At 44.6% G+C, this 13,897-nt stretch overlaps 1 protein-coding gene across 1 annotated transcript in view; it reads right to left on the bottom strand.

Moving 5' to 3' along the window:
• Window positions 1-5,780, bottom strand: part of SNTG1 (syntrophin gamma 1) — a 422,503-nt gene extending 416,723 nt beyond the window's left edge. Inside the window, exons 1-2 of the mRNA XM_027560956.1 lie at window positions 4,711-5,780; window positions 3,599-4,376 (exon numbers count right to left, since the gene is read on the bottom strand). The gene's annotated coding sequence lies outside the window, so the exon portion shown is untranslated. The remainder of the gene's footprint in view (window positions 1-3,598; window positions 4,377-4,710) is intronic.
• Window positions 5,781-13,897: the final 8,117 nt, after the last annotated feature.

The raw sequence follows: 13,897 nt of genomic DNA, 5'->3' as shown, positions 1-13,897 counted from the left end.
CCAGGGAATCTTCCCAACCCAGGGATCAAACCCAGGTCTCCTGCACTGGCAGGTGGATTCTTTATCACTGAGCCACCTGGGAAAGCTATTGGGAGGAGTCAAAAGTTACATATGAATTTTTGACTACACAGAAAGTTAGAGCCCCTTACCTCTGCATTGCTCAAGGGTCAAGGGTAATTAAAATGAACTTGGGTGTCACGCTGACCTCGTCTTGCCTATTTGGTTTAAAGCATGATGTCAATTTTGAATACTAATTTTAAATGAAGTCCTCCCTGCATTAAAATATTTTTTCCATTGAGAGATATAAGAAAATTGATGCTGAATTCCCAGGGAAATATTATATTCCCTACATTTAAGCTCTTAAAATGCAAGAAGCATGTTGCCATGTACTAATAGAAGGGACTTTTTTGAGGAGTCAAGGAATGATTGCTATAAGAGATGACATAATAATTCAAAGATATAGCACTTAAGTTTCCAAAATACTCTCAAGAGCACCATATTGAGACTTTCCAATATTCCAGCATATGCATCTCTTCATTTATTCCACAAATACCTAGATGTCAACAATATGTAGAGGACCGCATCTTAATTGGTAGATAAAGTACCCCGTGTTAGGTAGAAAAAGTTGAGTAGTGGGTTGAGTGGCTTGCCCAAGATCTTAAGACCAGCCTTTCAAGAATCCCCATGTCCTGACTGTCAAACAAGTCTTGTTCTGCTACATGGTGATGCATAACATACTTCATGCTGCAGAATGCGGTCTCTTTCCATGCATGCCATGCACAACTCGTTCTGCCAAGCTCAACAGGAAGAAAATACAAAATGAGAGGTCTCTCCATTTGTGTGCCAGTTTATGACTCACTGGAGGTGAGATAGCTATAGAAATAATTTCTGGCTTAGGATACACTTTTCTTCAGTGGCTTTTGCCTTCTTAATAGAACTGGGTGAATAACCAGGTTCCTTGCCTAGAATCTTTTAATCAGTATGAAAATAACAAATCAATTATCGAGGGACTTCTTAAATTCCAAAATAATCATCTCTTCTTTTACATTTTTTGTAAACATGTATATAACTTGGTTCAAACCCAAGCAAGCAATTCCAAAAGCAAACTGTGGACCTTCCAATGCAATAGGATCTGATGGTCAATAATCACACTGAAGTGAAGTGAAGTGGCTCAGTCATGTATTAATAATCAGATGGTCTAAATAATAATACTGACTGATAAGTGTTTCTATAATATTTGTATAATATAAAGGTTCAAGCCAGAAATCTCTGTCCCACTCTCATGCAGACCATTTCTTGTTAAAAGAAGAAAAGTAACTTACCAGATTTCAGAACTCATTTCAAATTATCCTATGGTCCTATATACACTTTCCATTGTCCTCATTATGCAATCTTACTTCACTTTTCTCCTCTGAGTCTCAAGTAGAAGCAACACAAAAACACTGACCCCCACCAACAGAACTCCTTCCTCTGAGAGGGGATGTTGAATACTATGTCTGATACTTCTCAAACTTCATGCATCCTTTTTTGGTAACAGACCAAAAAAACATCAGGAAAGAGAGCTATTTTAATAGGATATGGATGTCCTAGAATTAAGTATTGATTTCTCTTTATAGACAAGGGATTCTGTGCAAAAAGCGGTATGATTGTATTAGCCCACCCACTCCTTTTGTGGAGTCAGGAAGACTGGGGGGAGTTAGAGATTATAATTTACATAGGCACTAAATTGGTTTACAAAATGCTGTCTCAATGCAATGGCATTTCACCACAGATAAGGAGAGCTTCCAGGCAGCTTGCCTGGGCTTGGAACGGTGAATCAGTTCTTTATCTCTGCGATTAAATCTCTCAAGGGATGAGCCCAGGATAACTTTTACTTTGTGCTGTTTCTGTCACACATGGAGAAAGCCTGCCCCTCTGCCACCGAGAAGGTAACTGCGGCCACGTGCCCACAGGCCTGCTTGCATCTTATGCTCTGCTGACCAGGCAGTCTGTCTGTGCTGTTAACTGACAACCACACTCAGTCTAGCAACAGGCTGCAACTCTCTTAAAACATGATTAATTAGTATATGTGGCAATTTCATGTTCACATCTTCCAGATTAGGGGAAAAAAACAAACACACAAAAGCAGGTTTGTCAGGGGCACATCGCAGGTCTCCTGGTGAGGACTCCAAATCAATAGTGCATTTTTCCTCCTGAGATCGCCGCTTCTGACTCACACAGGGCAATAGAGCCCCCAAGGAGCTCCATGACACGGACACCACTCTCCCTTTCTGCTAAGCAAGCAGGTTTGTGGTAAGTGGCAAGTGACAGTTAAGAACAATTTGTCCCCAGAGTGCAGTTTCTGCTCTCAGTCAACGCAAAACAAGAGCCCTTCAGCACACTGGCCAATGCCATCTTAACTGCCGTCAAGGATTTGAGTGATGAGATTGAAAAACAGGGCAGTATGGATATGTATTTTGTGATCGATCATAGATGCCCTATGAAATTCAAAGGAGAACCTGAAGAACTGTGCTTTTTCAAAAGGGCCAACTCTCCCCACAGGGCTGGTCGTGCTCACAGCACCACATGTGTTCACAGGGTTGTCAGAGTCAGTCCTGCCAAGCCCTGCTCCCCACTAACTGGATGTGCTTGGTGGAACCCACCGAGCCCTTAGTGAAATGTCAGGCATGGGCTATAAATATGTGCCTTTACCCGTAAAGCCCTTTTTTTAAAGCAGAATGCTCATCAAGGTCACTGTGAAAGATTGCAGTTCTAAAGCTACAGAAGTAAGAGTCAACAGAAAATAGATTTCATAAACACTTTAAACCTTATGGTTCGTCCAAAAACTCTTGGCCCCCCCACCACTTTGTGGATTTCAGTGACAAATGCATTTTCATAGGACTAAGAATGCTTTGGAAACCTGTTCTCCTAAAAAGGCACACTATAGCTTCTCATTTTCTGCCTTCTGGCAGATCTGGTTTGAGCAAGCAGTCTTTAGAAGGCTAGAAAGACAACATTGCATAAAAATGTGTGTATTTCTGTAGGTTAAGATCCACAAGTGTAGGTACACTCTGGATTGGGATAGAGAGAGGGACTGGGTGTACAGTTTGGCACATTATATTCATATAAAATATAATAGACCAGATGGTGAAACCATCACTACTAGTAACTTTTTGAGTCTTGCATACTATGTAATACAAACAGGATCACTTTAAACTACATGCATAACATCAAGAGTGAAAAAAAAACTTACAAAATGCCACATTGTATTCTTTTGGGGGAAAACACAGACATAGATTCAAAAAGATACTAGATCATCAACAAAAATATCCAACTAAATTTTTACTATATTTATATAGGCTTACACACACACACACACATATCATTTTTAATATTCTTGTCACATAAAGGACTTCAGATAAGTAAAACATCCAACTACTTTACTAGGCAAGATTTTCCCCAAGATCATTACGCAGGAACAACCATTTAAAAATCAAACAGTTTATCATCTTAATCCACAAGGAAACAATAATACTGTTTCAATCTTTCCATTAAAATCTTGCGGGGGTGGGGGTCACTTGAGTTACAAACAAGCAGTAATAATAGTATTATCACTTACCGGCCAAGTAAAAGAATTAGAATCTTCCAGTTTCTCTAACGCCAGGTTGTGAGTAGTTCTAGAAGCTCCTCTCGCAAAGCTATTTCCAAAACAGGTGCAGCCCGCTCGGGAGCATCCTGTTTATTTGGAGCATCGCTGGGCCTCCTCAGAGCGCTCGGACCCAGTCTGCAGAGCCCATGGTTCTCAGAGGCCGGACAACTTCGGCCTCTCTGGGCTGCCGGTGCTCCTCTGGCCCCTGTCGACAATTTTCCTGGAAGTTGCTGCCGAGTTTAATCTGTGGATCAGGTGAGCTTCTCTGAGCCCTGCGCGGGGGTCGCAGCAGGCAGAAGAAGGTCCCTTTCGGTCTGTCACGGCCGGCCAGGGGGGTGCCGGGGCATCGGAGACGAAGCCCCTTAGCTGCTCCGAGCTGAGAGAAGGGCAGCCCTCGGCGACGACGGCGGCAGCGAGGACCGTGGCGGCGCAGTGGGGTCCCTGCGGTGGCCCGGTCCAAAGACGCTGTCCATCCCCGCTGGTGCTGAAGTGCGGGCCCGAACCCCAGGCCCGGCCCCGCGCTGCACTTTTCCCCACCGGCGAACGCGATCGGTTAGCTGTTCTTTCAGGCTTGCCTCCGCCGGCGCTTCTTACGCTGCAGGGCTAACCGGCTTTCCAAGATAACGGTCTCATGTTTGTCTGGGGACACCGCTTCCGGACAGCATCTGCCGTTGGAGGCAGAAATCCGTGGGAAATCAGTTGTGAGCCGCTCCTGACTTTTCAGTGGCCGCGAACGAGTTTCCTGATGCTAGAAATGAACGGGAGCGCACGCACACGCGCGCGCACACGCGCGCACGAGAGGAAGAGGGGGGAGAGAATAAATATAGATTATGTACCGTGGAAAATCCAGCGCTTCTGTGGGTCTCTAATTACATAAGATGGAAAGGGCTATTTCAGAAGACTCCGCAATCTCCATCATCCATGGGGGTGGGGGGGGGGGCGTTTAGATTCTGAGAAGCGCCTTGTGAAATTCCCAGGTTAGACACAGCACCGAGACCCTCTGAGCAGAAACGACAGGTTACTGTTTAATGAAAACACAGAAAATGAAAAAAGAAAAAGGAAAAAAGAGAAGGCCCCGATACCTTGTAAAGCGTTGCTGAACTGGCTGGAAATCCTTGCCGAGCCCCTGGGAGGGGGTCGGGCGGGACTAGGACGTTTGAGCGCGAGGCTCCGAGCCGGGGAGGCAGCGATGCGCGCCGGGCGCAGGCTCCTTCCCCGAGGCCGGGTTGGCGCGCGTCCGCAGCCCCGGGCCTTGCAGGGCAGCGGGGGAGGCGGTCTCTCAAAGACCGAACGAGGGACGATTAAGTCAGCGGGAAAGATCGGCCGTCCCCGCCCTTCTAATGCCTGAATGCAGCGCAGCCCGCCGGTCCCGGCTTGGGTTTCCGCTCTTTATCCTGCTTCTGATCGCTGCCCTCAGGCCTCGCCGGCCCCTCGCCCCCGCGGCGCGCAGACCCCACCTCTGCCCGCGGCACTGGCTCTCACAGCCGCCGACCCCAGCACCAGGAGGGGCGGCGCGGGGGTCCCCGGGACGGCCACCGAGGGCTCCGCCGCCCACATTCGACACCCGGTGCGGACGCGCGTGGGGTGAGGCGGGGGACCGAAATTCACTACATTGGAACTGCTAGAGAGCTGATCAAAATTACGACCAAGGACTCATAGAAGAGGGAAAATGTAGCTGGGCGTGGGGGTCGTACCACCGCGCACCTCTCCAGGCACTGAGAGTGCGAGTGTCATTTTCCGCGCCCGGAGATTGTTGGAGACCTGGGAGGGAACTCAAGAGGGAAGGACCGGGTGTGGAGTGAGGGCGCTGGAGATATACGCGAATTTCCCGAACCGGGTCCCAGGCCCTCCTCGAGGCCGGGCGTTCAGAGTCCTCGTGCCCGGATGCCGACAGCAGAGGGAGTCGTGCGCGCAGCGCGGTCCTCCACGCCGGCGCGGGGTATCCGAGCCAAGGGACTGGCGCCGCGCGTCCAGAGGGCTCCCCCAGGACCTGAGGGTGGGGGACTAAGTGGGAGGCGGCAGCCAGCGCGGCTCCGGTTGGTTCCCTCAAGACTAAACGGGACTGGACCGGCGATCACCTGGGATGGAAATCAGACATGCTTGTTATTCACCCCGGGAAGTCCACGGTTTCCTTAGACTTTGAGCCACCTCTCCGCCGCTAAGGCTCGAGCGGGATCCCGCGGGGGGGCGTGGGGCGGTGGGGCTGGAGACACGCAGGGGAGGCGGGTTGAGGGGGGCGAGGCGGCGGGCGAGGGTCCGACTCACTACGGGCCTCCAGTACCCGCTGAGCTGCGCTGGGGAACCTGCTCTTTCGGTGGGAAAGGGCGCGTCGCCCGCCCTCTACCGGGCCTTTGACCAGAGGCGCTGGTGACTGGGGCGCCGGTAGCAGGTGCGGAGGGAGCTCTCACACCGCGTCAGATGGAGCCATCCAGCCTTCACTAGACCCGCAAAGCTACTCAGAACGTTGTTACTTGGGGCGAATGTGGAAGCGTGTGTTTTGCTTTAGGGTCCGTGTGAAAGTAGACGGATTGCTGGGGATCTTGGTAAATGAAGTTTCTCTTTTCCTTGGATAGATGTAGACACACATGTGTCTCTAGTGTCTACAGAGACACGTCGTGTCATCCCCACAGACAAGCTTCACAAAGTGCGGGTTTTGTGAGAGGACAAACACATCGCTTCCAGGTTTGGGGAGCTCGGACTGTGCTCGCCAGGTGGGTGAGAACGCTTTTCTCCGCAGAATTTAACCCGCTTGATGCGATTGATGGCGTCTGTTATCTTCTCCCGACAAGTAGAAACAAGGATAATAGCAGAAATTTAACACATCAGATAAAAGAACCGTATTTAAATGAGACGCAGGGCACAAAGATGTGACTAATTAAATCATATGCCGTTGATTATTCAGACCTGGAGGGAGAGATTCCCTTTATGGGGCTGGTTGACAGGGACTCAAAGTCTCTGGGTCTTTTCCCCTGCCTCTGTCTCTGCCAGGAAGAGAAAAAAGAAATTGCTGATTAATTTGAATTGTCAGTCCCAGTAAGATCAGGTTAGTTTGATGTCTTTTTTTTTTTTTTTTTGGAAGGAGAAGCAATATCTACTCCAAATTTTCCTCATCAAATCGTGTAACCAGTTACGGAAATTAACATGATGAAAATTAAATGCAGTCTAACATCTGACGCTCCAAATGAATATAAATAAAGTACACAAACCAGGGGACAGATAAACTGAGATGAACATGAACTATTTAAAGAAAGTTCACCTTTAAAGCAGTTTCTTAAGATTCATTTTAAATGTTAAAAATTTTGTTATTATTTTTATAATATAAGCATAGTAAAATGTGAATGTAAATCTTCAAAGCAATACAATCTATGAAGCATAATTTTCACAAGAACCTGCCTCTTGAGAAACCTATATGCAGGTCAGGAAGCAACAGTTAGAACTGGACATGGAACAACAGACTGGTTCCAAATAGGAAAAGGAGTACATCAAGGCTGTATATTGTCACCCTGCTTATTTAACTTATATGCAGAGTACATCATGAGAAACGCTGGAAGAAGCACAAGCTGGAATCAAGATTGCCAGGAGAAATATCAATAACCTCAGATATGCAGATGACACCACCCTTATGGCAGAAAGTGAAGAGAAACTAAAAAGCCTCTTGATGAAAGTGAAAGAGGAGAGTGAAAAAGTTGGCTTAAAGCTCAACATTCAGAAAACTAAGATGATGGCATCCGGTCTCATCACTTCATGGGAAATAGATGGGGAAACAGTGGAAACAGTGTCAGATTTTATTTTTGGGGGCCTCCAAAATCACTGCAGATGGTGATTGCAGCCATGAAATTAAAAGACGCTTACTCCTTGGAAGGAAAGTTATGACCAACCTAGATAGCATATTCAAAAGCAGAGACATTACTTTGCCGACAAAGATCCGTCTAGTCAAGGCTATGGTTTTTCCAGTGGTCATGTATGGATGTGAGAGTTGGAGTGTGAAGAAAGCTGAGCGCCAAAGAATTGATGCTTTTGAACTGTGGTGTTGGAGAAGACTCTTGAGAGTCCCTTGGACTGCAAGGAGATCCAACCAGTCCATTCTAAAGGACATCAGTCCTGGGTGTTCATTGGAAGGACTGATGCTGAAGCTGAAACTCATGCATACTTTGGCCACCTCATGCAAAGAGTTGACTCATTGGAAAAGACTCTGATGCTGGGAGGGATTGGGGGCAGGAGGAGAAGGGGATGACAGAGGATAAGATGGCTGGATGGCATCACCAACTCAATGGACATGAGTGTGAGTGAACTCCGGGAGTTGGTGATGGACAGGGAGGCCTGGCGTGCTGCGATTCATGGGGTTGCAAAGAGTTGGACGTGACTGAAGTGAACTAAACATCTGATGCTCCAGATGAATATAAATAAAGTACACAAACCAGGGGACAGATAAACTGAGATGAACATGAACTATTTAAAGAAAATTCACCCTTAAAGCAGTTTCTTAAGATTCATTTTAAATGTTAAATTTTGTTATTATTTTTATAATATAAGCATAGTAAAATGTGAATGTAAATCTTCAAAGCAATACAATCTATGAAGCATAATTTCCACAAGAAAATTTTGTACCCTAGTATGATTACTGTGAATCTGAAACTAGGTCCTTCAGTCTCACTGTTTACAAAACTAGAGTACAATGGCCACCCACTCAGCCCACCCTTCACAGTGTAGGAATCTTAGAACACTGTATTAGTTTGCAAAACATTTTGGAAACAGTTCTTTGGAAGAGGGAGTTTGAAATGCATATCAAAACCTCTATATGCTATCATATAAAGTAACAATCATTGTATATGAAACTCAGACACTGGCTGAGTTGAGCCATTTTGACTCCATAAAATGTCTGCTAATCTCAGTGAATTACCATATGCAAATAATGTGTGTAAAACTTCATATATCCTAATATATTTCTGTAAAAATAGGTTTTATTATCATCTATGGAATATCCCTTGGTCGCTATTTCTACACCTCAGTTTTAAGAGTGGATAGGTACATTTAGGGTTTCTGTTTTTGGTTAACGTATTTTTCTTATTTGCTTCACTTTGTGTCTCCTGTTAGAAAGATAGGGTTACATGAATTCAATACTCACATCTGAATCCTTCTCACTTCATGGTTTCAACATGTCCAGTATGATTTCAAGCTGATTTTCTTTATTGTGTTCAAATGCAGCTAAATATTAATACTTAACCATTACCAAATATTTCTGAATTGGAACAGTGATCCCATTTATTTTTCTGTGGGTTTTCTAATGAAATGTTGCTGAGGGTACATTGTTTTGCCCCTTTTCATTTAAGACCCCTCCCTCAAGACACACCTTTACTTAGCCAAGGTGTTCTAGGTTACTGAGTCATCACCGAATAAGTCTAGAGGACTTCCATGACAAACTGAAACTATGATGGAACAGTAAGATCAGACACTCAAACGTGGAGTCAGGTAGTCGTGCAGGATCTGGGCTCAGACTTGGTCCTACCTCCACTGAGAACTTGAACTTTCTCTGAACTGCTCCAGATGTAAGGACACCATCAGATGAACTCAGAACAGCAACTGACAGCTGCAGCCTATGGTCTCAAGGTGACCTCTGGCTGTGAAGCCTTTCAGACCCCAACCATCTTTGTTTGACAAGCAGCCTACTCCTGGCCAGCCCCTGTTATAACTCTTGAGAAAAAACTCATGGAACCAACAGTAACCTTGCAATTTTTTTGTTTTTCCTTTATAAGCCTCCCCCATTTTGAAGTCAGGGGAACACAATTCAAGTGCTTCTTGAATCTGTGTCTCCTGGGCTTCAGTCCTAACAAATAAACACCTTTTTATTTCAACTGGGTCTCCATTGCTCAGATCTTGGCTAACAGCTTCATGTGCATTTCCCTCTGTGATAGTTGAGCTCAGCTGTCTCCAGCTACAGGAAAAAGGTGAATGCATTAAATAACTTCAGAATTCCACTCACCTCAGATTAATTGAAGTGCAAAGATCCATTGGTTAGCTTAATGTGGTTTTTGTTTCAGTGTGTGGGGGGCGGAGGCGGGGGAGGGAATGGTGTCACAAGAGAGGTCAGAAAAACTCAGGAAATTAACTGGAACTGCCTGGGAGGGAGATTTCATTTTAGACAGTGTAGGTTGAACACTGAGCCTTTTATTTTTTATCTTTCTTTTTAAAACAGGAAGTTCAGTCTGACTTGCCTCAGAAAGAATGCTACTTTCTGCTACGTGGGTAAGATACTAGACTGTTTTGAATCTACTTCATTTCAAAATGGAAATAATGCAACCTACTTAGTTGCCTTGGTAGATAGCCTGTGGCTGGGGCTCCAGGTATGGCGCATGCCCCTCCCCGCCTCTTGGACAGACAGAAACAGTACCTGGGAGGACTTTCTTGTTCATTCACATCAGCTTTATTCGAAGCACATCCATGTAAATAGAACTGTTAGAAGGATGTAGAGATCCCAGGGCAAGTTTTCAGTGCTGTGGAAATCACCCACAGGTCATCACGTCCTCCATGGTGGCAAGTTCCTAACTGCTGACAAAAAACAAAACCATCTTTAAAGGGCCTACTGCTGATTCAGCTTGTTTATAACGGCAAATATTTTTACACTGGCCAGTGATATACATTCTTTCTAATAAGCACGCATACATGGAGAGCAGCCCCACTCTCCGGGCAGTGGAGGGGGTTAGGGGTACGGGGGACTTGTGGTGGCCCAGGAGAGACTGACAAGGGAACCACTAATGGCATAACTGGGCTTCCCTGATGGCTCAAGTGGTGAAGGATCCGCCTGCAATGCAGGAGATGCAGAAGTCACGGGTTCAGTCCCTGGGCCAGGAAGATCTAGAGAAGGAAATGGCAACCCACTCCAGTATTCCAGTCTGGGAAATCCCAGGGGCAGAGGATCCTGGCTATATAGTCCATGGAGTTGCAGAGATGGACATGACTGAGCACCCACACACACTTGTGCTTTATACAAGTAATTTCCATAAAAAAAAGCTGTGTGTGTATGATGGTGCATGCCTGTGTCTGTATGTCTATATATGTAGATAAGAATAAATCAATATGACATTGACACCTCTAGCTGGTGCCCAATCATTTACAGAAAAATGTCTTGGAAATGTTACCTAGAGAGTCTCATTTACAGCTTTTCTTCTTTCTCCTTTCCGTATACCACCTTCTTTTGGGACCCATCTGATTAGATTCCTCTGTCAAGGTCACCAATGCTTGCTTTATTTCCAATCCATCAGTCACAACGCTGCCTTCACTGTGTTCAGCTGTCTTACAAGACTGTAGAGCATGCTTTCACCCATTTGGTGAGTCTGTCCCTGAAACTCAATACCCCCAGCTGCTGTGAGGTTGTTCACACATGGGGCTGTTCTTCCTCAATCTTCCCTGCTGGTACCTTCATGCTCAAATCCCTTCACTTTGGAAATTCACGTGACTTAGTTCTTGGGTCTTGACTCTTCTGACTCTGTCATCTCTGCTTAAGTGATCTCATCCAGTCTCAAATGCCACCACTCTTAATATCATTTATATGACATTGACTCTTAAATTCATCCACCGAGTTCCAAATATACAGAGATACGAGTTGCATATTTGAGATCTCTGCTTGAATGCTTCTAGACATCTCAAACGTGACCTGCCTGAATCAGCACAGAGTCACCACCCCAGAAAAGCTGTTCTTCTGACTACAGTCTTCATGGAGTAAATGCACCCCCTACCCCCACAGACTCAGTTAAAGCTCACAGTCAACAACGCACATCTCAGTGTTTGTCCTCCCTCCCCGACATGTCCAAGCAATCAGCAAGGACTTCTGCTTTTGTTCCTAAAATATTTCCAATCCACCCTCTTCCTCTAGGATAACTTTTTTGCTCTGGCTCAAGGTCACTAGGAGTCAGACACGACTGAGCGACTTCACTTTCACTTTTCACTTTCATGCATTGGAGAGGGAAATGGCAACCCACTCTAGTGTTCTGTCCTGGAGAATCCCAGGGACAGGGGAGCCTGGTGGGCTGCCATCTCTGGGGTCGCACAGAGTTGGACACGACTGAAGTGACTTAGCAGCAGCAGCAGCAGCAGCAAGGTGCTGTAATTTCTTATCTATCCAAAGGCCATAGTCCACTCATTGATCTCAGGGTGACCGCTGTTCCCTGGGACTCCTCTGCACAGCAGCAGGAATGAATTTTGATGACATGAATCCTTCCATGTCACGCCTGTGTTCAGATACTCCTAGGGTTCCCAGTGCCCTGGGGACAACACCCAGCTTTGGCAGCCTGATGTGGCTCTCATCAACCACTCTCTTCTCCTGGTCACCTTCATCCCAAGTCCTCGTATTGACCAAGCTCAGTCCTGCCTGAAATACACCACCCAACCTAAACTACAACTCCCCCACCCACCCCCCCCACCCCCCGCCCCAGATCTTGACAAGTCTGGTTCCTTCTTTGCCATTAAGTCTCAGCTCAGAGGTCACATGATCAAAGAGGCCTCCATTGACCAGCCAATTCAAGTTATCCCCCTAGTCTCTTTGAACATCCATCAAGGTGTTTTAAGGTCTATAACAAGTATTTCTCTGGGAACATATTAGTGTTTTTTTTCCATATTGATTCTCCTTTCCTACTATAACCTGGACAGCAGGGAAGCAAAACCTTGGTGCCTTCTGAGTCCCCGTCCTGAAAAACAATGTCCAGCCCACAGTGGGTGTTCCGTAAACAGTTAGTAACTGATTAACAGTGGAAACTCTGTGATAATTGCTAAGAGTACAAAAGTAAACAAAATGATGTCTTTGTTCTTCAGAGCTGCAAAATATTTGTTATTTACAGGAATAAGAGCTTTAACACTGTGGTTACTTTTTTTATAACAATAGCTTTTTTTAAAAATATGCTCATTTATTTTTAAACTATCAAAGGTATATTTTCAAGGTTTAATAAGGATTTATTTTTAGAGAGATTTCACCTCCTATGCTTCCATAATTAAAATCTTCAGCTAATTAGCTAGATGGATATTCATGTTTAAATTACAAAAATTATTCATTGTCTGGAAAAAACAAAAGTAAGGACATAGGCAGAGATTTTATTTTCAACCTTCCCCTAATTCTCTTTGCTCTGCATTTGTTACGCTTTTGTTATTTTTTGCTTCTGTATAAAGAATAGTTATGTAACTATTTTTATTTATAAATGCATCTACTATTATAACAGCAAGTATAATGACTATGGAAAAACTAGGAAAGAATGAAGAAAACAGCCTGGCACATCCTTACCAATTATATCACAATTTTAATGTATTTTCTCCTAAACATGTTTCAATGTATCATCTCAACCCCTATTAAAGTATCACAGCTTACTTCCAATTGTTACTAATACTCAGTTAGTAAGATTTTAATATGTAATAAAATATGTAAGATTTTATTCTGTTGTTATAAGATCTTTGTCCTCACTTTTAAAGGCTACATATTATGTGGAAGTAACATAGTTGGTCATATCTTTATTTTAGGACATAGACTGCATTTTTATATTTTATATTATTTATATTGAGTTTCATGAATATACCTTCCCTATTATTTGCATGATTTTGTGGATGGGAGAGCCAAAGAAATATAAATACTGGTTTAGAGTAGTTGCTTGTTTTATGGTTCATAGTATATGTCGTGTATGTGTGTGTGTGTGTGTGTGTGTGAGAGAGAGAGAGAGAGAGAGAATGTAAGAGAGGAAGTTACCTGACTGCCCTGCCTCACTGGGGAGATCGCTGACCGTGAACCTCATGGACGTGATTTAATAAATGCTGCTTTGCCGTTTTTCTCTCCAGAACCCACTGTTTACAATGTGAGATGAAGCCTGATTTCAAGTCCTTGAGGCTCTCTCTGTGGGCTTATATTTGTTTGTTTGCTTTTTCCACATCTTAATATGTGTTGTCACATTACATACCTCTTGTAATATTAAATTTTCAACCATTCACGAAGATAACCATCTGTCTTGTCAAATATACTCCCAGTCCCCCAAAAGCAAGTTCTGTAAATGCTAGAACACACCAAAAAAAAAGTCAAATCACCCCCAAAATGCCACTTCAGTGAGGTGAAAGCACATTTCCAGCCACGCTTCTCTGGGTGATGAGCACGGAATGTCTTTGCAGTTCTCTCCCCACTTCCTCCACGGAAAGTTCACATCTATTTTAAGTAAGATCATTCCAAACATAAACTCACTCAGGTTTTCATAGCAGACAGTTTAAAAGAAAAGACAAGTAAACAAAAAGTCTATTTTTTTC

Source organism: Bos indicus x Bos taurus, chromosome 14, assembly GCF_003369695.1.
Source record: "Bos indicus x Bos taurus breed Angus x Brahman F1 hybrid chromosome 14, Bos_hybrid_MaternalHap_v2.0, whole genome shotgun sequence".
Classification (NCBI taxonomy): Eukaryota; Metazoa; Chordata; class Mammalia; order Artiodactyla; family Bovidae; genus Bos; species Bos indicus x Bos taurus.
Note: the sequence above shows the minus strand (reverse complement) of the source record. Positions and strands in the feature narration are given on the sequence as shown.